This window comes from Corvus kubaryi, unplaced genomic scaffold (genome assembly GCF_017639235.1).
Source record: "Corvus kubaryi isolate FWS band 111438036 unplaced genomic scaffold, C.kubaryi_AGA036_p1.0 138, whole genome shotgun sequence".
NCBI classification, from domain to species: Eukaryota; Metazoa; Chordata; class Aves; order Passeriformes; family Corvidae; genus Corvus; species Corvus kubaryi.
The window spans coordinates 8351577-8378299 of record NW_024580672.1 but is presented as its reverse complement, the minus strand read 5'-3'; the positions used below and the strand labels follow the sequence as shown (position 1 = coordinate 8378299).

Below are 26723 nucleotides of genomic sequence, written 5' to 3'. Positions count from 1 at the left end.
AGGGCTGGTTTCAAGGCGCAGGTGGCACAATCTTTTCCAGGTGACTCTGCTCAGGCCTCTCCAGCGCCGGGCTCTGGGCGTGCAGGGGCGGCCGGAGCGGGTCCCGGGGCTGGCGGTCCGGTCCCGTCCCGTCCCGTCCCGTCCCGTCCCCGCTGACGGGCTCGTTTCGGCGCTGCCTTCCCCCCGCTGCTGCTCAGCCGGTGCCCCGCGGGCCGGCCCTTGCCAAAGCCCGGCGGGTTTGGAGCCTTTGCGAGTGCCGTGAGAGGATGCCGGGACCGTGACTCGCAGGTACATCAGGGCATCCCTGCGTTTGGCTGCTTGGGACGAAGTGGGGCCGCAGTCGGCTTTGGGAGACAGCTGAGGCTCTTCCTCATGGTTATCTGCATCTGTGTAACCTGCTGATTGCCTGGCCAGGAGCGGAGCGGGACTGCGGAGGGTAACGCGTGGGGGATTTACGGGGAAAGGGAAGCCCCCGGCGGGGCCACGCGCCGGAGCCGGGAACGGGAACGCCCGGCTGGGGCTGCGCCTTCCCCGCCGTCCGGGTGGGACCCGCCGCGCCTGCCCGCCCCGGCAGAGCCAGCCCGGCTTCCCCACCCTTCTCTCACTTTCCCCCCCTACCTTTTTTTTTTTTTAATATGCAGCGAGATAGGTATTTCCTTTCCTCATTCCTGCTGAATGCTCAGCTCTTGCGTGAATAGAAAAAAAAGAGCAGATATCTTGGACCTAAGGCTTGCCCGCAAATGCAGTGGAAGGGCTAGAAACAGAGCTGTACAAGCAGGCTTTGGAGTTAAATGGTAAATTTGGAAGACTTAGTTAGAAAAGAAAGTTAGTAATGCAAACTGTCATGAAATCTTCTTCTTCCTGTCATAGTTCAGCTGAATAAAAACATACAACTGTATTAGTGAGCTGCAACAGAGAGGTGATATTAACTGTAAGATGGTTAGTGATTGCTACAGCTGCTCTTTGTAAGTAATCTCTGGGCTGCTTTTCCTCATTCTTTTGGATGGAAGTAATGAGTGACTCCAGCCTTACAGGGCTTTGTGTAGTATGATTATTTTCACAGGGAATTTATACAGGACTGAACAGTTGCAGGAATTTATCATTCTTTTTTGGATATTGTAAGGCTCATTTGAACCCTATGTAGTACGTAGTAAGCATTTCTTATGCGGTCAGAAATCTTTGTCATTCATATGCACCAGTGTGTTATGAAACTGCTTGTGAACTTGAAGTACAGAAAATCTTGCAGGGTCTTAATAATTTTAAAAGCCTCAAAATATTTTCCAGGTTTTGTTGGTTGATAGGTCTAAAACTGATAAAGCATGAATTGAGACTGCTGTAGAATTTCTAATAACATTAAGAAGGGATGGTAGTAGTCACAAGCATGCAGGCCAAGATTTAGGAGGAGCATCAGCATAGGAATCTTAAATGCACTGTATTTTCCCAGTTTTTAAAAGACTTTTGCTGGAATGTATCAGGAATGAAGGTAACAAGCCTTTTCCTTTTGGAAAAAGTATCTCTGCTTCTCCATAATAAAAAGAAACAGCCTAAACATTAAAATGAAATAGCAGTGCAAGGAGCCAAGTGAACTCATGTGTGCAGAGTTTGTTTTTTTTTTTTTTTTTAACTAACTTTAGCTGTGAACTCCCAACCCTGGAGCCTATTTCAAATAAGATAGGAAGCTTCAGTCTTGTCACAAATGCAGCTACAACTTGTCCTGGGGAAGCCTTCGTAATGGGGTCAGGTAAAGTTCAATGAACTACCAAACCAGCACTATTTCAGAAATGCTAAGGTGCTCTTTCCACTGATCGCTCCACTCTCTCTGCCTGTTATTAAACTGGTAGTTTTTACAACATCAATAAAGAACTTTCCTACCCAATTGCCCCAGACAAAGGCCTGAAAGCTAGGTTTAAACTATGAAAACTTTGTGTTAGGTTCATTTAGATTGTTTTGCTGTGTCAAATACTCACTTGAGTTCAAAAGTTCAGATGAACCATGAACTTTGTCATTTCACAGCAGGCAGTTCCACAAATATAATCCAAAAGTGAAAAAACATGGTATATTTAAGGTGCATTTGTTGTTCTGTGTGGAATATACTTGGAGTTCCACATTTGCAAAGTTCTGCTCGACTTAAAAAAGCCTTTTAACTATTTAAAAGACAAAAAACCCTAAACACAATTAAGCCAAATAATTCCTTGATCCCCGACCTTTTAGGCTTTCAAACCAACACATATTCAGTGACTAATCATTACTGCATGAACTAAACCCAGCTAATCTTCTTAATAAATTGTGAAGTCTTGTATGTCTCATGGTTTCAGTGATGGCTTTTCTCCCTGTCTGGAACATTGCAGAATATCAAAACAAATGGGTCATGGCTTTATGTATTTGTTTAAAGTTTGAATCTATGTCATCTCATGATATAGTCTTGAGTTGAGAAGGTTTTACAAGCCTATGTGAAGTATAAGACTGGTAGGAATTAAAAATCAGTCAATGCAATTTTCACCTACTCCCTAGAGTATAAAAATGTGTGGACAAAACCAGTTTGTGCAAAACTATTTTTTAAATGTGGAAACTTACCAGAAACTGAAGAGCCTCTAATAAATTCAGCTTCTTTTCCATGAAAAGGAATTCCTTATGCATACTCTCTTCTTCCTCCTAGTAGGTCTGGAGTCTCAATCTATCAGGAAGAAGCAACTTTTTTTTTTTTTTCCCCAGACTTCAATTTGGAATAATAAGTAACTTTAGGCTGTTGTCCCTGACAGTTCATAAGTTGTAATTCAAGGCTCTCCATCTGTAAAAAACAAACAAGAAACCTCCAAACCCAATAGGACATTATCTGAAATACATTTTTCAGTATCACATATATTTTCTGATTTTTACATTACAATAATTTTGAATTTTTGCACTTTTATGGATGCTGTATAAGACCTGAGACCTCATATGGGAGGGTTATAATTTGATTATAACACTCTAGGAACTTCTCATTTAAGAAAAGCAAAATAATTACAGATTCTTGATAAAACTTAGTCTCTGTATGATGCACATTCTTTTGGCAGAGGGAGTAACTTAATTGCTTGAAATAATTCATTAGTATCCTTGCATTACTGAGCAAAGAACAGATATGAACATAGAGAAGAAATTAGCAATCGTGAACAGCAAAGAGAGTGAGGAAATGTCACATTTAGTGGACATCTGCAAGAGTTCACCAGCTGTGCTGCTAAGCCCATACTTGCAGCTGAGATTGTGATTGAGCTTGTGATGCAAGCTGTGATTACTACTAGGATCACTACCCTATCTCCTTCCTCTTTCTGCATGTTTGTGTCTGCTAAATGGAAAAAATACACATTGTAAGAGAGTGCATTGCATATCTTGTCTGATAGTTGCAAATGTTGGTTGTCTTGGGCAGTTCTACTGCAGCATCTTGACCAAGGGCACCAGTTCTGGGGATTGGTGACACTTAACTCGTGGGCTAACTCTGCTGCAGCAGGCATAAGCTCTCTTCCTGCTTGCAGGCTGTCATGGAAAAAGCCAGGGAAACAAAAGTAGAATTTCCAGAATACAAGCCAGAATACAAGCCACATATTTCTGTGGCAATAGCTTCCTGCTAGTGCTGGCAGGAAGCTTTATGTAATGCATCAGTGGTTTTCAGCATGAGCCACAAACCTACTCGGAAGTTTTGATTATAACCTAATTTATATATATGCATGTAAGTCTTTCCTCAGTCCCCTTATGCTGGGTAAAAATCACAGAGCAGTACAACAAGCTTTCAGGATTTTAGATCTAGGTGAGGAAGACCATCTTCTGAGAGCTCTCCTGCCCTGTCTTCCAGCATTTCCGGAGGTGGGTTGGTGGTAGGGAAGTCGCCTCATCACATCTGGGCAGCCTTCTATAACATGGTCAGCAAGTGACCTCAGAAACTGTGATACAGACTGGCTTCAGAGATGGCTTTACACCAACCGAGCCTTCTGTCATTTCTGTGAGAGCTCTGTCTAGAGGAGGTACAACATATGGACGGCCTTCCTAAACTGCTGTATAACTTGTGAGCTGAGGAGAATTTCAGGGGGGATGGTGGTTATTTGGTTGGTTGGTTTGCTTTTCCAAGGTGCAGTTTAGACCAGAGTCCTGTGTAAGTTTCCAGCTGAAGATAGAATCAACTAAAGATGAGGTGGCCCTTCACTGATTACAGTTGTTGGGGCTGGTATAGCAGCTGAAAGGCTAGGAAGGATAGGCTACTTTTCTTCTATTCTGAATATGGCCAGTGATTTTAAACACAGTTTTCTTTTTCCATTTAGGAACATGAGTTTTACTGAAAAATATTCTCCTGAAACCGGGCTGCAACACTAATAATGTTAATGCAACACTATACTATTCATTGTATCATTTCTTTTAGTCAACTTTAGTGAGGTAATGGAACAGTATTTATCTACTTACAGATATCTCTTGCACAAATAGATGTTCAGGATCTAATTCATTGTGATGGGTTCTAACAGGTGAGAGCTAAATAGGTCTCCTGCTTTCATCATCACTTCTTCTAAATGTGTAGTAATTGCAATACAGTTCACTTAATGTATTTTAGAATTAGACTGAGGAAATCAAAATCCTAAAAAAAGTGCAACTCACTTTTTTTATTAGATGTTTCTTCCTCTAGGTCATCTCAGTTCTGTGTGGGTATGAATAGCAAAAAAAATGATAGTCACTGAGATTAATTACTAAAGCTATGTGAAAAAGGTCAGACTCGTCTAGTACCATTCATAAATTAGACTGCATTCATCTCATATTGTTTTGACTGAAGTAGAATAATAGTGGTGATAAATGCAGTACATTTTTCTATTCAGACTGCTCTTAATTGGAGAGATCAGATTATTTAGTGAATGGAAATAAGTCCAGGATGGGAGAAAGGCAGGCATAAGAATTGTATTGCTCATTAAAGCTTAAATTACTTGGTTTTCTAGTTAATTATAATTTGTTGTTTGTTTTTACAAATATGACATTTACTAAGATTTGCTATGAATTGTAATTGTGTCAATAACTTCATTTAGGTTACTCATGATCAGCACACAAAGAAAGCATGTTGCCTGCTTTGAGAATGCTGAAATTCTGGGGTTTGTTGATTTAAGCACCTAATATGGTGTCAGTTTTTATCAAGATTCTGGAGACTTTAAATGTTGACTTGAAAACCTGAAATAAAAAGCTGGTTTCAGATACTAACCTCTTACTGGTCCTTTTGCACATATTTAGGAAAGAGAATTTTCAGTGGTATTTTATCCTTTTGGCTCTGCTTGCAAGTTAAGTAATACTGAAAAACCATTAAGGTGATTTCAGAAACGTTCTGTTTAAACTTGACATAAAAACATTTAAAATATTTTTGGATGACAATGGTGGAAAATTTGTACATTTTTTCCCGGAGTGGTTGAACAATTACTAATTCAGTGGTTCCTGGTCTTATCTATACAATGCAGTAGGCGCTTTGAACTTCTTTTTCAAATAGTGCCCTTTAAGACTAAATATTAGTGTTACATTTTTACTTCATAAATGCATGGTTACTTTGGTTAATTGCTAGATTTACTGGTCTTCTGGGGGCTGACATGGAGTTTAAAGTGAAATCACTTAAATTAAGAGCTGAACAACAGAATCTGAGACTGGCACTGACAGCACAGAGACCTGGCCTGTGCACTAGTGTATGTCTTTACCGTGTTAACAGAAATCACATCAAAGGTGTGAGAACCTGATCCTCTGACTGCTCAGAAGTCTGCAGTTAATTTGGTAGTAAGGTGCCTTCCCAGAAGGGAAGAGGGAAGTGGTAAACTGCAGTCCCAACTCTAAGTCAGTATGGTTAAGCCTTGCACTAGTTTGGGCAAAGAGACTGTGGCTGCAAGAATTCCAGTTTTATCATTGGCCCACTGGAGCGGTGAGATATTACTTCTATGACTTGCCCAAGTGTTTGTCTGTAATTGCCTTAACAGGAGTGTTGAAATACACAGCAGCATACTTGTGAATGGCAAAGAAGTAGATTATGAAAAAAACAGGGAATAAATGAGAATGCTAGTTGTAAGAATTCCAACAAGAATTTTGTCTTGGTTTTTGTCTGCACTGGGATTCTCAAGTACTTTGACATCCTGCTAAGGATACTGTCAAGAGAGATCTTTGTTTTGAACTATTTTCACTTTTTCCTGTCAAAGGAGAGTTACTGACAGCAGGCTAGACATACGTTAACATACGTTTCATATCCTCATCATCATCAGATCAGGTACCTGGCAAAGTTGTGCTTAGCAGGTCTAATTTTTTGTATTGTTTGCTGACTGCAAGACTATAGGTTGCCTAAGCCTTTAGGACTGCCTCCTCTCAGACAGTTGCTCAGCTGTTACCCTCTCTTTCCCCATTCTTCTTCAAATTGCTTTTACTATAACTGCTAAAAGCATTTTTTTTAGCTTAGATATTCTCCTGGCTAGATAGAAGTGAGAAACTGTCAGTACCGGCTTCACAGTCCGTAAAAGACTCAGTGCTATTGATAGTTTTCACCACAGTATTTTGGAAAATGTTCTATTGTAGGAAACTTTCAGGGTGCATTTCTGTACCCTGTGGACCTGCCCAAGGCCACACAGTACAGAGACCTCCTTGCTGGTTTGTTTGTCTCCACATTGGTATGCCAGAACTGCCGCTGGCTTGTCCTGGGCCCAAGGATGTTATCCCACTCCAGTAAAAACTCAAGAGGATTCACTACTTCATTGTAATGACAATGCTGGTGAAACATCCACTGCTGCAGTTTCTGACATGGCCAGTTCTTTAAACTCAAGTTCTGCATGTGTTTGTTTTTAATGTTTTGAACAAGCTTTACCAATTTCCACAGGAGCTGTGGAAGTAGTGGACTTTCTGATGGCATGTTTCCAGCTTGAACTGGAGAGTACTGTTCATACATTGCTGCCATAATTTGTTTTGGCTTTGTAAAGTCAGTCCAAGGAAATAAATGTCTTTCTTCAAGCTGTTCACTGTGCAATCTATAGATGGCTGCCTCTCAGGCTATGTCTTTCCCTTGGTTCACAATTTCCTACTGTCACTGACTGACTGTTCAGCCTATGTCAGGGACATCTGAACTTTTTGTAGTTTTTTTGTTTCCTCTGAAATAAAGAGATCTCACCTGGTGAATCTGAAACTTTGTGGACATGCTGGAGATCAGTATCTATTCCAAGGTCAAATGATGCTGTACTTGCTTCTTTTGCAGTTTGGATTCCATGTGCTTCTATAAGGTATTAATTCCTTAAAATTCATCTGTTTTATTAGCTTTCTCTTTTATTCCTTCTCACATGAGCCTCATGTAAATACCACTAGGGAATTGAACCTCAGCTGTTCTGTTAATATAGGAAATAAGCTTTTTCAGTAACACTGTATTTTAATGGAATGGCTGTCACAAAAATGCACAGAAAGCACAGCTCAGGCAAAGTAGAACAGAGGAAATGCCATCTTCTACCCTTACTTTGGGAGATGGTTATCTCCTCACACAGACTTGGAGTGCTTGGAGCAGGCTTGCTTGAATGCAAATGGGATGGAAACTGGGAAACAGGGATGGCTGCTTAGAGAAGTGCGAGAGAGAACAAGGAAAAGGTAGACTCAAGAGCTGAGAAATTGGCCTGAGAAGATGGATTCATCGTATCTATCAGTGGCACTTTCAAACAGTCCACCTTTTAGATGTTCTTGCATCTGTGATCTCTGAAAAATCTCCACTTGCATTCTTTCATCTTACAGCTGCAATATTGGATAAGTGACCTTTTCCAACTCAGACACATTGTTGTCTCTGACCTCCTCAAATCATGGCTTCACCTTTGCTGCTGCCAGATGCCTGACTGCTTTCCACCTCCCCTGTCTCTGCACCTCCAGAAGTGTCCTTCATTCCTAGCTGAGTCTTTCCTGTTCATGTGTCGCAGAGCTGCTTTTCTCCCCACTTGCCTCTCAGATCATTATAATTGACAGGCATTTACCTTTTATTCCACTTTAGGAAAGCAGCTTCCATATGGAAAACACATTTTATTTGATGTTGGATTTATCCAGGAGTTGATCTTAGTCATAATAACTGTTTCTCATTCAGGGCTGCTGCTTTTCTTTTTGTATTTTCCAACCGGACTGTTTGAGGCATAGGAGGTCAAGTGACTTGTCCCAGACTATGAGTCAGTGCTGTGAATTTGGATTAGTACCCAGTATCCTAAAGGCTCCCAGTCTTCTCCTCTGACCATCACTAGACCATGCAGCATCTCTGAAAGGATTGGCTCTATGGAAAAATACAAATTAAGAACACTGAGTTTGAATCTTTAATTCCCAGAATGTAGTTATTGAGCCTTGTTCATATTACAATGAAAACATGTTTTTTTAAGTAAATAAACCATGCAACAGCTTTTTGGGTTTTGGCTTTGTCTCTTTGCCCAGCTAAGTAGTGACAAAATGTTTTTTATCATCAGCTAATACAGGAAGCAAAACATGAAAGGGAAGAAATCTATAAATGTTTGGCCTAATAGTGGCCATGATTGAACAGATATTTTGGACAGACTGACTCTTTTTGTAGCTGCTTGCAGTTGAGCTCCTCCTCCATTTAATTAGAGTATGCTGCTGTTTATAGTTTGAGGTTAAATCTTCTTCTTAATTTGTGATATATATATATATTGAGTTTTCCCAAGGGTACCTTCTGGAATGCTTAGCTAATGTCTTAAGACATTTTGTTTTCACAGCAGCTCTACAGTGTGAAGAGGATACTCCCTCATCTTGTGAAGTATGACAAAAGCGAAGGGAAGTTGGTGCAAGGGTTTCTGCTAAGTTTGTGACTCCAGTCTGAGGTGTTTAGGCCTGATTCATCAGGGAAAAGAAAAGTTGTTGCTTATGATTTAAAAGATTTTGGCTGTTATTGGGTGTTTGTATTCAGTAAAAACTGGATACAAAGATTGCTTGTTTGTGAACAAAATCTATGTGTTTGCACAAGATGCCATTTCGTACAGCTGATCCCACAGGAACTTATATCACAGCTTTTGGACTGCCAAGCCGCTATAGCTTGCTGTCTAACTCCTTGAAGAAGACATGAAATCGTCTGCAGACAAGAAACCTTTTGCTGAGGTCTGATTAAACCTTTTTGTTTTCTTTCCCTATCCACTGCTCCTCACCCTAGTGTCCAAGATGACTTCATGCAAGTGTGACATAGTGGTCCCCCAAGCCAAGTCTTAAGCCCTTGTTCTTAAGCATTCTAGTGCTGGCCATTATCATCTGAATGTATTGATGGGGCAAAGGCATTCTTGTTCCAGGGAGCAGTGGTACAGTCACACAGCAGCTCTTCAGAAGACAGTCCCACATCCAGCAAGAGGAACATGAATGTTTAGATAAAGGAGAGTCATGAAATTATGGGCAGTTGAAAAGAGATTTTTGTAGTGCAAAATGACTCTATGATTCTATGCTTCTGGTCAGCTAAGCAGATTCTGGACATGACTGGTTCCTATGTCAATTTTTTTTTGACAATCAGTTTGTAACAGTACTGATATCCATTTCACTTTAGATTATCTCTCCTATGTGAACATCACTGTAGCAGATCTGAGACCCTCCCTCCATGCATGCAAATTAAACAGCTAGGTTTTAATTTAAATTTGAATTAAAAATTTGAATAGTTTTGTAAGTCTCTATACAGGGAGAAATACAAATGGCACTCACATTGATGCTTCCTGAAAGTACTGAGTAAAGAAGTTTAGGCCCAGTGTAATTTAAGGTTACATTGAAAAAAATGGGCACAGATGAAAGGGCATCCACATGCCATAAGATTCCAAGGGAAATATTTCAAGGTTAGCAATTCTTATAAGATGTCTGCTCTTTGAAATTCAAACCTTATGGAAATTCATATTCTCATGAAAATTTCAACCAACTCCTAACAGACTAGAAGTGAAGAAAATCTGTCTGGTTTTGATTTTAACTGGAGTCAAAGCTGTTCATTCAGTATTGGACAACTTCAAGGAGACAGACTCTCATAGCTCAAGCTAATTTTTTTCTGAAATGTTAGATGAATCAGGTCATTATGGTCAAGGTTCTGATTATAACGCCTCTCTAACCAACTTTGTGTAAGCATGTGCACGCATAACTTTTAAAACTCATTTTTCTATCAGTTTACACTGATACGTTCAGAGTGAGGAAGTGTCACATACTGCAGAGGGGAGAGGGTGTTGGTTCCACTTGATTTTGTTTTGTTTAAGCTTGAATTTGGACTCTGGATGTAGGATTTTCCAAAGGATATCTGTCTTGGGTACTTTTGAGGCATAAACACTTGTGAAACGGAGAACATCTGGTTCAACATTGTTAATCTCTGTTTGAAGAATGCCATTTAGTTGTTACTCAGACTTTATGGTGAAAGGAAAATATTTTGTTTTTCAACATTGTCTGTTGTTTTTCTGCCTTTGAAACTTTTCTGGGATAGTAGAATGGAAATATAATAGAAATATAATGAATGTGTTAATGCAAATGAATTTTTGTTGTCTCTGTAACTGAAAAATGTTTTAGTTTAGTGCTAGCTTGTCTGAAAAGATGGGTTACTCTAAATAGCAAATTACAGTTTGCTTGCTTTGTTGTGGGGCTACAGCATGCAAACTTGCAGTGTAAACTGTTGCATTCAAATGAGAGAAAATGAGGACTAGGGAGGCTTGCTTGGTTTTTCACCTGCTGCAGTGAACTTCTGACTTCACAGAATTTGTGTAAAGCCTAGAAAAGCATTAAAGTTTTACAGCTACTGGTCTTTCATCAAATCATTGGTAGTAACCAGTGCTTGAAGTACCAGTTGCTCCCTTGGGTTTCATATATGCAACACAAGAATATGATTTGACTTTCACTCTTTCCCATTTTGCTTTTGCTCCCATTTAATAAAAATTACCAAACTCTTTGGAAGTACATTGCAATGTACTTTGCCAGTCTCCCATAACTGTATCCAATAAGGAGAATGAAAATGTTTACTTTTCTCTTTTTTTCTTTTATTTTTTGGATTAGCCCTTTATATTACCAGTGGCACTTAACAATGGCATTTTTTTCTTTCTTCCACAGTACACTACTAACTGAGCAAATGATAATTTTGCTCATGACACAGAGATTAAGCTAATATAAAGTACATTTTAGTAACATTCCCCATTAAATTATGCTTTTACCTTTTGGATTTCCACTGCCCAATCTTTTTTTCCCAGAAACTCTGCTCTTGAGGTTAGTTGTCAAACATAGGAAGAGGTAGTTTGCATCAAAGGGTCTGCCCTGTTATTGAAAAAGGTTAATAATATGAAAACACTCACTTTTTTTTTATTACCAACTTTAATTTTTATTGCACTTACCACTGAGTCTTTTTTTTTAATTGGTAGGAACATACGTTGAATTATTTAAGTGAAAGCACAGCTGCCACAAATTTTGCTACTTTGAATAATTGGCAAGTTAAATTCAGCAAGTTCTAGTAGTGTTTTGTTTGGGGGAGGGGGAAGGTACCTATATGTGTAAGATTTCCTCTGAAGTGAGGGGGGAAATCTGTGGGAAATCTGTTTAATCTATATTGATTTTTTTTTTTTAATCAGTTATGACATGGTGCACCAAGAATGGCTATTTCCCTCTCCTCCCACCTTCCATGAATTCTTCAACAAGTAGCAAATTATTTAAGATAAATGCCTACTGCTGTAGACAGCTGCCAGAATAGAAGTGAAAATAAACTGGTGAAAGGAAACTGCCCAGTTCATGGAAAGGGCAGCAACGATATAGTGCAGCAAGTCCATGACACTTCTGGATACACATGCTGAAAGACTTACCCTGGCTGGCCTGCTACAAATCTCCCAGTAATTCATTAAGGGGAAACGTTCCTTGCAACATTTCACTCCTATTTTAACACCCTTTGTCTTTACCTTACATACTCAGTGGGTTCATTCCTATGTCAAGTGAGCCTCAGTGAAACCAGTTTTTCATTCCTGATAGAGCATACTGTTTTGCTCGAGTAGAAAGATTAGATTGATGTTTTTACTGTAAGTATTTTAGCAGTCTGCGGTATTTTTTCAAGGTTTGGGGTCAAAAGAAGGATATGATCATTGTGATCCAGTAAACAATGTAGAATGAAGTAATTTTACTAGTGACTGAAACAGGCATGAATGTTGTCATGTTTTCCCATAACTTTGAAGAAACAGTTATCCTCTAAATATAATGCAGTCAGACATACATTAAGATGGAAGTGGAAAACCATGTCCTGGTTGTTCTAATCTGCTTCAAATCTTTGAAATTACAGAATTAATTTCTTCTCATTATCACAGGGCCAATTTGCTACAATTGTCTAGGGAGGAATCCCATTATCTTCACTCTGATTTTTTTTCTGACTGCTGACCATGGGATTTGACCTGTTTAAACAAAGCAGCTTGCCATTTATTTTAGCCAGTATTCAGTTACACCAAGTGTCTCTATTCCTCCTTATGTAACTTTACAACCCTAAAGACGGTTGTAGCTGAGTCCTGCTTTAGTAATTTTGTATTTCTAAAACAGATCAGAGTGATGGGACAATACTTGAATTTACACAATACTGACTCAAATATGTTGGCAGAAAACTGGGTCTGGATAACCTGAGTGTATCCACAGAAGCTAAACTGTCATCTTTTGCTCATAGTTTACAGTTTTGTGGTATTAGACATGTTGGGAGGGCGAAGTATGGCAATAACAGTACCTCTGGTATAGTGTTGGTGTTTTGTTGCTGTTAGTTTGGGGGGAAGAAGCGGGGGGGGAGGGAAGGTTGTTTGTTTTGGGAGTTTTTGTTTGTTTGTTTTAAATGTAATAGCTGCACAATGGCATGCTGGCAGTTGCTGTAATACTTTGAGCATAGTTTGTGAACAGATCTATGAAGAGAAAGTTTCAGAGCGGTTCTATCAAGCATACAATTCAAGAAGCAATCTGTTTTACATTAGTGTGTCTCTGGCTACAGATTACAGGGTTTTTTAAATCTTGTTGTTATTTCCCAGTTTATAAAATAGCTCATCATTGATGGTATTCTGTGTAGCCTTTGGATTTCATTCATAAACCTTTACAGTTTGATGGGATTTCCATGGGTGAGTCACATTCCTTTGTGCATATGCAAACATTTACGTGTGCATGCTGCAGTCCTATCTGTATAAAGGAAACTCTTCTTTAGTGGGGCATATAAATAAAACACCTTCTGACTGAAAAAATGTTTATACTGGACCAAGAGTGGTCTGCATGTTCACACTGGTCCAGTAAGAAAACTAACCTCTCTAATACTTGGAAGTTTTGTTGCCTGATTGTTTGTTTGTTTGTTTGCTTGGTTTTATATAGTTTTCTATAGAACTAGCCAGTGTCACTGAAGGTACCACAAGCTAGGCTGATGTAACTTTTGTTAACTCTTCTATGGATTTAAACTCAGAAAGTCAGGGAGCTGCTGTGTCCTTGGTTTAACACAAACGGTAGCTGTAACTAGGATGGAAACCTCTGATGTTAGAAAGCAAACCCTGTGCACAAGAGTTATTATTTCACTCACTGCAATAAGTTTGAGACTTCAGCACCTTTTTTAAGCGTACACCTTTGTAAATGATTAAAACACTCATTCTTTTATGTGGGTATATATTTGTTGTCCATTTTTTTAAAATCCAGAGGAATCCATGTTTGGCATGACGTGGAAGTGCCATGCTTGACACTCTTTCTTATTATACACACAGAACACTATTAAAGTTTCCTTTTCACCCTTACATCTCAGCACTGCTGTCTTTCCTCTGGGATTGTATTCTGTCTTTAAATATTGTTTAAAGTGCTATGATTAGTAAAAAATCTCTCCCTGCTCTGACACATAAGTGCATCTTCTGCTTGATACCCTGTCATGTGCTTTGTGCTTTGAGAGCAGGACACAGTGAAGCTTTCTAAATTCCAGCAGCAGAGCTCACAGTATAGTGTCCCTTTTCACCATTTTTGAACCTGAAATTTCACATGTGTTTTATTCTGGTTACTTGTAATAGCAATCTGCCATGTTGCTTTGTATGACTAACCCACCAACAGTATCCCATGCTTTGATCAGCTTGCATTCTGGTTCTTTGGGATTACTCGCTTTATCCCACTGCATGACTCCTTATCCTGATTGCAAATTGCAGCCTCAAAACAACAGGTAACTACCTCAGTGCTATCTTAGCAAGAGCAGACCTTCAGAGAAATGCTAAATCCAAGTACTGTTAATATGAAAAGTAAATGGTAATGAAAGTAGAAGAACTAAAGACAGTAGTAAACTTAATAGCTAAGAGAGGAAAAGAAGAAAGAGTGATGAGTCTTAATACTGTTTTAAGTGTGACTTCAATGATTTTAGCGAATGACTTGCCATTACAAACGCCTCAATGAAATAAAATACCTAGTAAAGCGGTAGATTCCCTGTTTTTTTATAACAGCTACAATTAGTTAATTAGGGAACTATTCACAAAGGTATTTTTGTTTGCCAGTTGAGCTGTATTAGCAGGAATTATTACAGGCTCATGAGTATTTAACCTAGTACAAAAATGCAGAATGATACAAATGGAAATAAAAAAAGTCACTGAACTGTGCTTTGGATCACAAGGATTTTTTTTGCCTGCTTATAGTATGCTGTTTATAATTGAGAAATAAACAGATGTTTTATGAATTAAAATGTTAGATATACTTAACAGATCTCATCTAAAATGTCTTTTCTGTATTTCTCCTTTTCAGAATATTGGAAATTGACATATATGAGAACTGAACATTTTAGAGGGCATGGTCTTGGTGTCTAAAAGCAATGACCTCCTGAAGTACAGGTAATATACTGAAAAAGGAAGCAGAATCACATAAAATGTGATTTTTTTTTTTTCCCCAGAATTCAGGCTTGGGCCCTGGTACACCCCCTAATTTATCTTGAATTTATCTCTTGATGGGAACACAGAGGTAGAAGGGTTTGTATTACTGCTGGGAGATGTGGCAGAATAGTTTTTTAATAAAGTTCTCAGGAAGACTTTGAAAGACTTAAGAAAAACATGTGCCTAAATCTTACCAAGTCTTTCAAGGAGTCTGCACCTAATGTGCCTTTACCAGAGATGCAATTTTATCTTATTTGTTTAGCAACCTTACAAATGCAGGCTATTGTGTTTCCCACTACAAAGTAGGCCCATTTCAATAATAAATTTTTTTACTGCTTTCTTCCCTCTTGTTTGGTTTATAATTGTTTATTAATCACTTCTTTAGGGGTTGACCCTAGGTTTAGATTTAGGTTTTGTGTGTTCAAGGCTGACAAAGTAAAATATCTCTACTTTAACTACCAAAAGAGATTAAGAATTAACAGGCTAAAAACTTGCTACATAAATGAATATTAGCATGGCTTGTAGTTTAAGGAGGGCAAATCTATGTAAGTACATATTGCTTTAAGTTCAAGCCAAGAATCCCAAAGCTAAATTTTAAATAACAGGGTATGTACAGAGCAGTGGGTTGGAACATCTACCTTACCATGAAATTTCAGTTTGGCATAGTGAGAAAGGGAAAAAAAAATGGTAACGCATAGTATGAACTGGTGAAAGAGCATGATGAGCAGCATTGCTTTGTTGGTCATGCTTCTGCTTCAGGAAGTCATCCTTACTTTAGGAAGTGTCAAAAATAGAAAAATGTGAGGCTAGGAAGAAGAATAATGGGAACAAATCTAATTGGGCATGAAAAGAAGCAATGGTGTGAGTTAGAAACATCAAGATGCCGTAAGACTCATTCTCCATCAAAAATGAATTTAAAAATAAGATTTCAAATATGGAACTTGCATAAATCCACTGTGCTGGATTTAGTGCTCCAAGAATTGGCAAGAATTGTTGCTCAGATAGGGGATGTGGAAAGATTGCTTTCATCATGCTATTTATTCCTTGTGGTATGTAGTGCCATTGAGTGTAAGGCAGGAACTGTGTCCTACTGTTCTGCTGTGACATTTTAAAAATGGCCAGCCCAACAAGGAATCTGAGGTTAGTGTACCCTGACCAATCAGTTACTATTTCATCTGGTAAACAGGTGAATTACAGCAAATGTTAGGGAGGAAGGAGGACATGTGGAGAGCAGCAGGTTTCAGAAATGTAAGTTTCCAAGTTCCAAAGCCTTAGAGATACATAGACATGAATAAAAATTCCTGCAGAGCAGTGTACACTGAAGTGAAATAGTTGCGTGTTTTCTGAATTAGGTCACATAAAATCCTGAATTAGCTCATCCCTACCTCAGCCACTTCAGAAAGGAGCCAAGAGCCTGTTTGAGTTATCAGAGAAGGAACCATGAGGACCAAAAGGCGCAGTGTGAAAGTCATGTACCCTTTTGTACATTCAATGTTCTCATAGTTTTGCTCCTGGGATTCTCTCTCTATCAGCTAGTTCTGCTGTGAACAGCTAAGTATTTGCTGAGTGGTAAGGAAGCAATTTACTTCTAAATTCAGGACACAGAACCATTTAGGACTGAGTTTAGGTTTTACAATTCCTTCTGATAGTCATCCTTCAGGTGAGTTGGAAGTTGGCACAGCTTTTTCTCCTAGGTAAATAAAAGTTTGAGTCTTGGATTTGGATTCACCTTGCTAACACCATGCTAAAATGCATTACAAAGAAGCCAATCCCACCACCACTAAATTCTAGTAAACCTTTAGTAAATTGTGAAATCATATTCCTAACTTGATGATGGCTGCTTGCTAAAGAGAGAAGAGAACATAAATTGAAGTGCATTGCAAAACAATTGGATACATTTAAACAAATGCCCCTAAGTGGGCAAGCCTGGTGTGAGTGAGTGTGCTGGTATTGGCAAGTTAAATCTTGTTTAAAAGGACAGGTGGAAATCAAGGCATTTGCTGTATCAATAAAATAACACTGGTAAAAAGGATCCATGTCTGAGTGATGAAATGCATCAGGTAAAGTAAATCACCAGATTTTCTTCACCTTTTTGGTTGCTGTAGGTAAGGAAAAGATTCATTGAACAGCGTTGCACAGGTATGGAATAACTTGAAAAAGTGCAAGCTGAATTGAAGTCATAGTGGCTGGAGCAGAGAGGGTCAAATCTTTTGTAAGGTTAGAAAGAAGAACTAGTAAAGTTCTCTTCAGAACAGCTGTGAGTTGGGACAATGGCTTACTCCAGTGTCTGCCTGACAGTGCGTTTTATTGGAGAAGTGAGCAGTAGACAACAAAGAAAAATTCATTGTTAATCTTCTATTTAGTTTCTGTAATCTGTAAAACTTATTCCTGCTCATCCAGAAGGACATTTGCAAATTAGATAAGGAAAAAAAACCACCAGCCTCTTTATTTCTGATGAGAGATCTTGGTTAATCATAAGAAATGTTATGTCCCACTGACTTTAATTATGTCTTGGTTTTGGGATGTTTTCCCCTTTTGGTTTCTTGTAATTTCCAGATATTTTTGGTCTGGTCTTCAGAGAGCATATCTGATTTACTATGTCCCTTTTAACTTGAGTTACAAAGTTTTAGAAGATCAATAATAGTTTTTCTTGCTATGAAAAATGAAGTTCTCAGTGAAAAAAGCTTTTATATGGTGATTGATAGTTCTAGTGTATTTCTGGTTTTAAAATTCACTTTGTTAATTTTTTTGTAAAGCAGAATAGTGTCAATATTCCATTCTATTCAGACAAGTCCACTATAGGCACTCAGATGTCAAAATGTTTCAAAACCATATAAAAAATAAAGAAATGAATAGAAGCTTCCTTGTTCCTTAAATTATTACTGTGTAACCCTGAACTGTAAGTGAACCCTTTTTGCTTATAAAAGAAGCAGCTGTTCATGCGATTGAAACCATGGTTCATTACAAGCTGACCTCAAATTCAGGAGTAAAACTTCCTCTATTTTACTACAACTATTCAGACATGGACTAGAGATAAACAATAATCAAAATCAGGATGAAACTTGACTGGGAAACCCTCTATACTCTTTGGCAGAATTATAGCAGCTTTTGGATCACCAAGAGTGATATAATGTTAAATGACCCTAAAACATTCCCTTCTCAAATGCAGCAGGTCTGTGCTGCCAACTCTGTAGCAAACAAAGGCTGATTGTAATGACTCCTTAAGCATAAGAGTATAGAAACGTTAATTATCACATTTTTTCACATTAAACATTTACAGAGAGTCAAGATGAAAATGGACCTGTTTATGATGATTTCCCTCTTCTTTTTGGGTAAGCCATATGACAAAAACAGTTTTTCATTTTGTGTGTCTTATTTGAGTTTCATATCTTTCCTAAATGGTTTTGCTTTTTAGCTAATTTTAGAATTAGGACTGGATGTAAATGTAGCAAAAGTAGACAATGTGCCACTACTCTGTTTTGAAGATGTATGTCTAGAATAATGTCATACCATTAAAAAATGTAAACTAAATTAATGCTCATTACTAGCCAACTCTTTTATAAATGAAGTAGGACAGTGACATAGTGCCTTGGATGTATGTTTTTCTCTTTTGGTCTATTGTGTTTGTTATCCCTCTTCTGTAGCTCCCTTGTTTGTTGTTGTCCAATTTTGAGACACAGCACTTCTTTCTAGTATTATTCATGACCCATATAACAAGACCCAGAGTTAAGATCTTTTACTATTTACTGGGGGGGCTATACAGAATCCCTAAGATTTCATGGTCAAGTACAAAAAGGAGCTTATGAATGTGTGCATGTTTGACATGATACATTTAATTACAGAGATTTGGGGCAAAAAACTTTTTGAGTCTGAGTGGAATATAATATGCATCAAGTGGTAGCAATATTAATGATACTTGTTCAGTAAAACAGAAATCTGCCTCATATTACGAGTATGTTCAGACTTTTTTTTTTGCTTTCTGACCTAAATTTCTTGTGGGATTGTTAAAAACTTAGTAATAGGAATGTGTCTCTGGTCTCTTAAAATGCATTATGGGAGCATCTTAAGAAATTGTTGGGGGAAAAAGAAAGAAAAGTTCTTCTCCTATGTTTAGCAATCTGCTGGCTGGAGATGTGTAATAATGTTTTGGGATAAACTCATACTATCTTCCATTGATAGTTTTCCTTATGCCTTATTCATTCATTGAAGCATTCTTGGGGTTTGACTCTCAATCTGCATAAAATTTGTTGATTACCTTTACCCACAGATTTTTGAGGTGTCTTTACTGAAGATGAGGTTTGTTTCAACTGTCTCGTCTTTGAATGTTAGGAAAGCAAAAAGTACTTGTGTCAAAGTATCATTTTGAGGGAAGATAATTCAAAAGCCAAACTTTACACTTCTGAAATATATTTTCTTAGATTTGTTGTATTTTCTTTGCTCATGATGTGTGCATTACATTCAGTGTCTTCTTCCGTACTCCACAGAATTTCATGTCATCTTTATCCAGGTCTATCCCCTGCCCTTCCTGTAAAGAAGCCCTCAGGAGGCCACCCAACTTGACATCTCAGTGCTCCTAGTTCCACTGTTCGGTTTGATCCCATCACTCTGTTAGATTACTCATGCCTGCTTGCCAGGGGATCAAGGAGCCTTATGTGATAGAGGTCAGAAGCCCAGTAAACTAGACTACCTCTTTTTTTTTAACTTTCTTTTCTTGAGGTACTGCCCAGGTGGTGCAAATTCAGTCATAGCAGAGAAGAAAGAGGAAAGCAGGGAGAGACACTGGGCAGCTGCTTAGCTGTGACTCTACTGTATGACATGGAGTCAGGTTTAACACAGACCATAGCTCTCTCTTGCTCTTCACTCTGTCTGGACTCTTGGGGATGAATCCCTTTCAAATGTTTCACATATTCTGTTTTCAGTTGGTCTTTACTCAGCCTGTTTTCATTTAGTTGCTGGCCTCTCACTCCTGACAGTTGTGCCTTCTTTTCTTGCTTGTGTTATAGGTCTTCGCTCTTAACAGGCCTTTGCTCTTCTCTGCTTTTGAACTTCTGACTTCTCTGTTTTCAAGACTGAATTTCTGGTTTTGTTTCCTGTCACAGTGCTACTAATTCCTCATTCCATATTTTCTGTAAGAGTGATAATATTTTAGATTTAATCTTTTAAAGTATTAGTAAGTGGCACTGGGATCATAGCTAAGTCATGTCTATGTAATCCAGGATCTGCCATTATCACATCTGATACTTGGGCCCAACTGTGATTTTTTCAAAGCGGTAGTCTGTAAGTACATTTACACTGCAAGTGTGCAGTGCTGTTGTTCCTGAGACTGACCAGTTTTTTGCCTTCACATGAAAGTTGTCTTTTTCATGCTCTGCTATCACTCACGTTCTTGTGCAGGAGGACTTTATCTATTCCACTTCCTCTCAGCTGCCTGCAAGATAAAACATTCTGCTGACTAAGTCTCATATAGAAAAATCACTAAGATTTTGGTCCTACTACTGTTTACTGCTGTTTTATCATCAGTCTTCAGCTCATGTAAATGCCTGCTGGGGAAAAAACCCTAAACACAAACCCTGGAGAAAATTCTGTTAAAAGCTTTGGTTGTCAATCTTCTCTTGCAACAGTCAGCTGTTCAAGTCTTCTTAGATCGCTTTTGGTGAAGTTAAGTCCAAGTGCTCTGCTTTTGGGGTAGATGCAAAATTTTGTTCTGTCCCAGAACAGCACTTTCTGCTTCTCAGGAGCACATCACGATCCTTTACCCTGTTAAACAGGACACCTCTGAGTACTGAGCATATCCAGCAATCATCGGGTTCCTCTGGACACCAATGTAAAAGCACCTATGGATACTCCAATTTCAGCCCTGTGCCTCCTTGTTCACCCCCACAGAAATGTTAATGTCACCAATGTGTCTGTAATCTTCCCAACTTCTGGATGAGGAGCTCCTACAGAAGAAAAGTGCAAAGGCAGATGAAGACTGATTTCTGTCTTTCACATAAGGAGAAAGCTGAGCTCACCCATAACCTTTTGGATATTTCTTCATAGTCCATTAACTGTTAGGGCAACACTTCCACTTAACAAAGCTTTTATGGTTCAAGGCAACATCTTGTTTTTTATTATAAATCTTGTGGTTTATTATATCCTCTCGTCACTCACTATGAAATGAGTCAGTGGAATGTATCACCTTTCCACTGTGGAGACTGGCTTCTTGTTTGGTTATCTGCTCAGCTAGAAGTGTCTAAGAGATCTTACTGTTAACATAAAGACCTGAATTTTTTAGTTGCCTTTGATAAGTGATCATTTATCTTGGACTAGTGTGATTGGATGATTACCAGACTTTTTGATGTTCATGGAGAGCCAGCTCATTGGTCATCAGTGCTTTCCAAACCTCTAGTTCACTGAAACCAAGGATACCTTGGTGGCATTTCAGAAAGCTCCAGCTAATTTCAGAATCTCTCTTGGACTGCTCTAAAAAGAGCAGGTCTTAGATCAGTCAATTGTCTTGTAATTTCCTTTTTTTTTTTTTTTTTGCTTCTCTAAGAGCAATTAAAATTTACTGGGTTTTGGAGATACCATTCAACAACATCAAAATACATCAGACAGAAATTGCTGGAGAGATTTAAAAATTCATTTGAAATGACTTCATCTACTCTTAAAACGGAGCCACGCCATTTCCAAGAAAGGGCATGAAGGACATGCACTCAGTGGAGCTGTAAGGAGAGTAGAAGAATGAATAGAATTGTGCAGTGGGATAGATATATTTACCCCTATAAATGCCCTGAAACATTTAATGGCCTAAGTGATCAGAAATATTGCTGTGCCCGTTGTAGCTGAGTGTAGGGTTCCAAATGCTCCAAAGCCAGAGGGAGCACCCGCTGGGTGTAGTGTCACCTTCTGAACCCGTTGCCATTGCTTACAGAATCCTGGATTGCCCTGTGTGTTCTCTTGCCTGTCCAGGTTGACAGTAAACTGTTGAGGTGACTGTGATGGTACCATTTGCAGACAGTCTATTACCTTCTGTCTCACTCTTCAGTGTCTCAGATTAATTTCACGGATAAAAGAACCTTTGTCCTTTAAATCTTCTTTCAGTGGTTTGAGTTAGAGATGAAATGTCAGATGCTGCTTTTAATTTCCTGCCTATTTTGTTTTAGGCCAGGTCTTCTGGCATTGTTTAATCCAGGTCTTTTGGTGTTATTTAATCAGTGTGATATTTTAATGCAGCTGTTTACATTTGACTCTTGCTCTGGCATGTTTAGAAACACACAAAATGCCTGCAGTATAGAAAGAAAAGTGTTAAAACACTGAAAAGTACAAGTAACAAAATACTTTTCTTATTTTTAAAAAAAGCTGGTTATCTTAACACAGCCTAGAAAGGACTTTTAGAAAAGATGATAAAAGTAGTCTGTGTTTGGAAGATGCTATTTAGATAGCATCTGCTCATGCAGATGAGAAATAGTTTAAGATATGAGGGACAGTATTAATTTGAGGAACTTCTTCATATTTTGAGATTTTAAAAACATAAATGCAAGAAATTATCCCCAGCCATCTGTTAATAGTAAAAAAGAAAAAAAAAATGTGTACCAAACCAAACTATTAGGTTAAAGCCTATACAGAATTTAAACAGCTGCTTTTAAAGCTAGCAGCGAAGCATGGTGCTTGATATCATTCATGGTCTCTTTTTAGGGAACTTAGACTTCCCTGTGGTCATATTGGATTGACTCAGGAAACACAGAGGGGTCTAAACATCTCAGAGGGAGGTCTTCTGTTGCCTGATGCAGAGGCTGCTCATGTAGTAGAATGCATGTTCTGACTTTCTTTTCAAAGAGAGTCAGAACAAAACCACCCCTCCGTGACTGAAACCAAACTATCAGACACCTTAATTGTATTGGCCTTTCAGAGCCTTCTTTGTTCTGGTGCTGCACCATCTACCACATGCTACACTGGGATTCTCATGAAGTGTTTATTTCTGTAGTGTCTGAAAGTTTGTGCTGTAGTATAGGTGTTAAAAGCACATAGGGAGGTAGTAATCTGCCTAAAAATCTTAAAAGTTAAACAAGTGGGAGGGAGGATATTTTGCCCTTTTTAAAAGAACTATTTTGTTTTGCCCATTCTGTTGTTTTCTGTAGCTACTCTTATTTTCTAGTTGCTTTCTGTTATTACTGGCTATTTAACTGCTCACACATGCTTTGTTGTTTCTTGTGTAACTCTTTCTTAACCTGTCATGCAACTTTCACCAGTTTTTCCATTTCGTTTGAGCTTTCTTCTGTTTTCTGCATTTGTATACATATATTTCTTTCAGCTGTAAAATATAATTAGTCTGTATTCTGCTTCAAACTGCTTGTCACAGGCATTTGGAGGAACCTCTTCCTAACTCTTAGGCTCCTGCTAAAAATTCTGATTAGACTGCTGGTGATCCTGCTGTCCCAGGGCCACTGGGCATCTCTGTTGCAATCATGAAAGGCAAGCCTAAAGCAAGAATGAAAACCATGCTGTCTTTATTCCTTCTGATCTACTCTGGGCTTGCTTGTGCCAGGGTATTGCAGCCTGGAACATCTTTCACTTGGCTGCAAGAACAGCAACAGTGTGACCTGCATAGACTGTGCCGTGGAGGGAGCAGTGTGAGCGGAAATTACATGCAAAAGGGCTTAGAACTCAGAAGTCCTTAAAAAGCCCCACTTCGTAAGATTTTGAATCAAAGAAGAGATTTATCAGCCATCCTACTTTACTACCAGGAAGAAAAATTTGGTGTGAGTCAAGAATTCTGGCCCAAAGCTCAGAATAGCAGGTTTTCAACTATATAAAGATGCAAGTTTTGCCTTGTTGTTGATCCTTGACAGAAATCAAGTGTAAGCACCCTTCAGTTTGAGACATCAAGTCATATTGGCTCTGCTCCAGCAAAGGCAATATTCCGGGGAAAGACAGCATAGCTGAGCAAGTCAGCTGTCTAAAAATGGCTGTGTTAGAAAGGAAGAAAGAGTGAGAATAGATAATGTCTTCTCAAATTTAAAAAACAAAAAAAAAGAAGTGTTATTTTATTAGTTCTTCTGACTTCCTTCTAAAAATGGCCTCAACAGTTTGTACATTGGCTCCCAAAGTGACTGTCCTTCCACTAGAGGTGGTTTTTTTTAAACAAGGGTGGTTTAAAAAAAAAAAAAAAAAAGAGACAGAAAGAAAAATAAGGTGCTCTAGTTAAAATTAAAAAAAAAAAAAATCCAAGGCAAAAGATTTAATCAGCATATCATCAAAGTTTTATTCAATCTGAAACCCATCTCCTCCAAAGCTGATATGGGAGAAAATAGCAACAGTTAGTTTACAAATTGGTTATTTAGAGAGATTTGAAATTCAACTTAATTTAGTGCTGATTTTGAAGTAATTGTTCTGTTAACCTAGGAGATTAGATGAATACAAATTTATCTGTGTCTGAACAAAAAATTCTCACAGAAGTTGTCACTTGTTTTGCTGGACCCTGACTCCTGGGCTCATAACTTCCATGCAGCTGAAACATTGCCCTCTATGGCTTCAGTGCAGTTTATGGCTGTCTTTTCCCAATCCACATAGAAATGTTATTTCCGTGGAAGGGCAGCAGTTCCTAGGATCAGTGGTGGTTTTAATTCTGTTTTTCTTCCCTAATACAGCTACATATTTCTAATAACTTGGCACACCTTTTGGCTTGGGTGGCTTTGTTTTCAAATTTATTTTCACAGAATTTTAGTAAGCTTTAGTGCATTTCTGGAATTAAGAATACAAATTAATTAAATCTTGCTCAAATGAAGGACCTCTAAAGAAATCATATTCAGCTGTAGTTGTCTCTGCTTCGCTAAGATTAATGAATTTTAGTGCTCAAAAGGCCGGATCTATGTTCCTCACAAACAGGAAGCCCACAGGTGGGTGCCTTTGTCAGACAGGATAACAGAGTCTGGTGAAAATAGCTTTGATGTGTGCAGTGACCAGGTCAGCTGTAGTGTGTAATAGTAAAGCTTGATTGGATAAGTGAGAACTGTACTATGTGTGTATATATGTTGTTTTCCAGACACCCTGAAGCATCTCTGGTTTATACAAAGACTCCCTGTATGAACTGCTCTTTCCCCCTTCCCCCCCCCAGTTGTGTTAGGTTTTGGGGAGGTGCGGGTAAGTTGAATACATGAAAAGACTTCGGGATCTTTAAATTTGTTTTGGTTTTGGCAATTCTCTTTTTTATTTTTGGAGGGATTTTAAAAAGGTCTAGCATCTGAAACATTTTGTTTCTCCTGGCACATTCTAAAAATCATCAGCCTTTGAAAAAACTAGAATTCTACCTAAAACTTAGAGTTCCCCCATAAGATGATGACAGAATCAGGAAAGCCGTTGCTTTTATACCTTATGATAACAGAAGTGGTGAACAATTAATACTCTCATAAATACAATCCAGGATTTGAAAATTAAACAAAATTCTAAAAAAAACCCCAAACAAAACAAAACATGAGAGCACCACTTTTACACACTTGGTTCAGTCTTTTAACATCTACTCAAACCTGTACCTTAGAAGGGGTTTGAAAACATTACTATTTCCTGAATTTGTTTCTTCCTGTTGCATTTTCCTCTTTTTTATGCTGCCTCATGTTGGCTAGTGCAGAAGTACTCAAATTTGATGAGTTTAAGGTACCTTGCAAGCCACTCAATACAGCTTTTCGACTTGTGGGTGCAGAAAAATTAGAAAAGTCATGTCAAAACATTAAAATCTTGAATGTTCATGTCAGGTAACGCTGGATTCCATTACTATTTCTGTCTCATTTAACCCTAATACCAAGCTCACTCAATAGGACAGAAAAAATAGTCCATGGGATGAGCCATCAGCTTATAAATAGTAAAAGTGAGTTACCTCTCCCTGCCTTTCCCACTGCTGTCTGAATGTTGCCCATTGTGCTCCCAGTTTATGTTTTAGTAGAGATTCCCACTCCTGTTGCACTAAGGACATCTGCCTTGTTTAGCATCAGCCAATGTTAATAGCACTGGAGTTGGTGGATCTGCATAGTTCAGCATAATTTAGGACAAAGACAAGGCTCTGGTCCCTAAAGCAGGATGGCTGTGATACTCCCGTGGGACTGCCCCCTTCCTCAATGGTTTGTTTATTTGGCTATGGCACATATTTGACTAGACCAGGAGAGTTTTTCTTCTTAAAATGCTCGTTCCAGGCAATGGCTGTGCAATTTTTACATTGAAATCTCAGAGAAAGCTTCTAGTAGGTTAAACCTTGGAACAGAATTTAATAAATCTCACTACTCTGGATCCTGAACCGTTTGATAACAGTGAGCAGATCATTTTATCACCGTGTGCTTGATGCTTACCTAATTAAGCCTGTTCACATGCATGGAAGCTGGATATTTTTACACATCAGAGCCAAGAGTAAGAGTGTTTCACTAGAATGCTAGATGGCTTAGTCTGATGTGACATTTATCTTCACTCATCAGAAGTGCAATCAGTGGGGAGTTACCCAGATCTTTGTTCATGAAGATAAATGTCAAATATTATCTATCTACATTCTCATATGGTGTCTATCACCACGGTATCTGAATGCCTTCCAAAGCAGTGATGTACACAAATCAGACCTAAATTAATCAGCAAACAATCATCATAAAATGTTGCTGACAATTTTCTGGCAGTGCCTGTTTGCATCGAATCTTTCCTGTTTCCTTTCATTCTGTAACAGACAGTGAGAGATAACCTTGTTTAATTATTGGGGGGAGAGAAGGAGGGGGAATTACAAAAGATAGATTGGACAGTATGATGGAATACTGAATTCATAATAAATTCTTTCTTTCACCTTCCTTCGAGTTTTCCTTTCTGCCCAGGAGGCTAAAGACATGTTCTCTCTTCTAAAGTCAGTCTTGGAGTAAGCAGTGCCAACAAGGCCAGGTGTAATTTAAAAATATT

General features: G+C 38.5%; 1 long non-coding RNA gene across 1 annotated transcript; it reads left to right on the top strand.

The window, feature by feature from the left end:
• Nucleotide 1: 1 nt before the first annotated feature.
• On the top strand, nt 2-18162 carry LOC121659864. The gene is made up of 3 exons (XR_006014487.1): nt 2-288; nt 14695-14780; nt 18100-18162. It is a non-coding gene; the product is annotated as an uncharacterized LOC121659864 (long non-coding RNA).
• Nucleotides 18163-26723: the final 8561 nt, after the last annotated feature.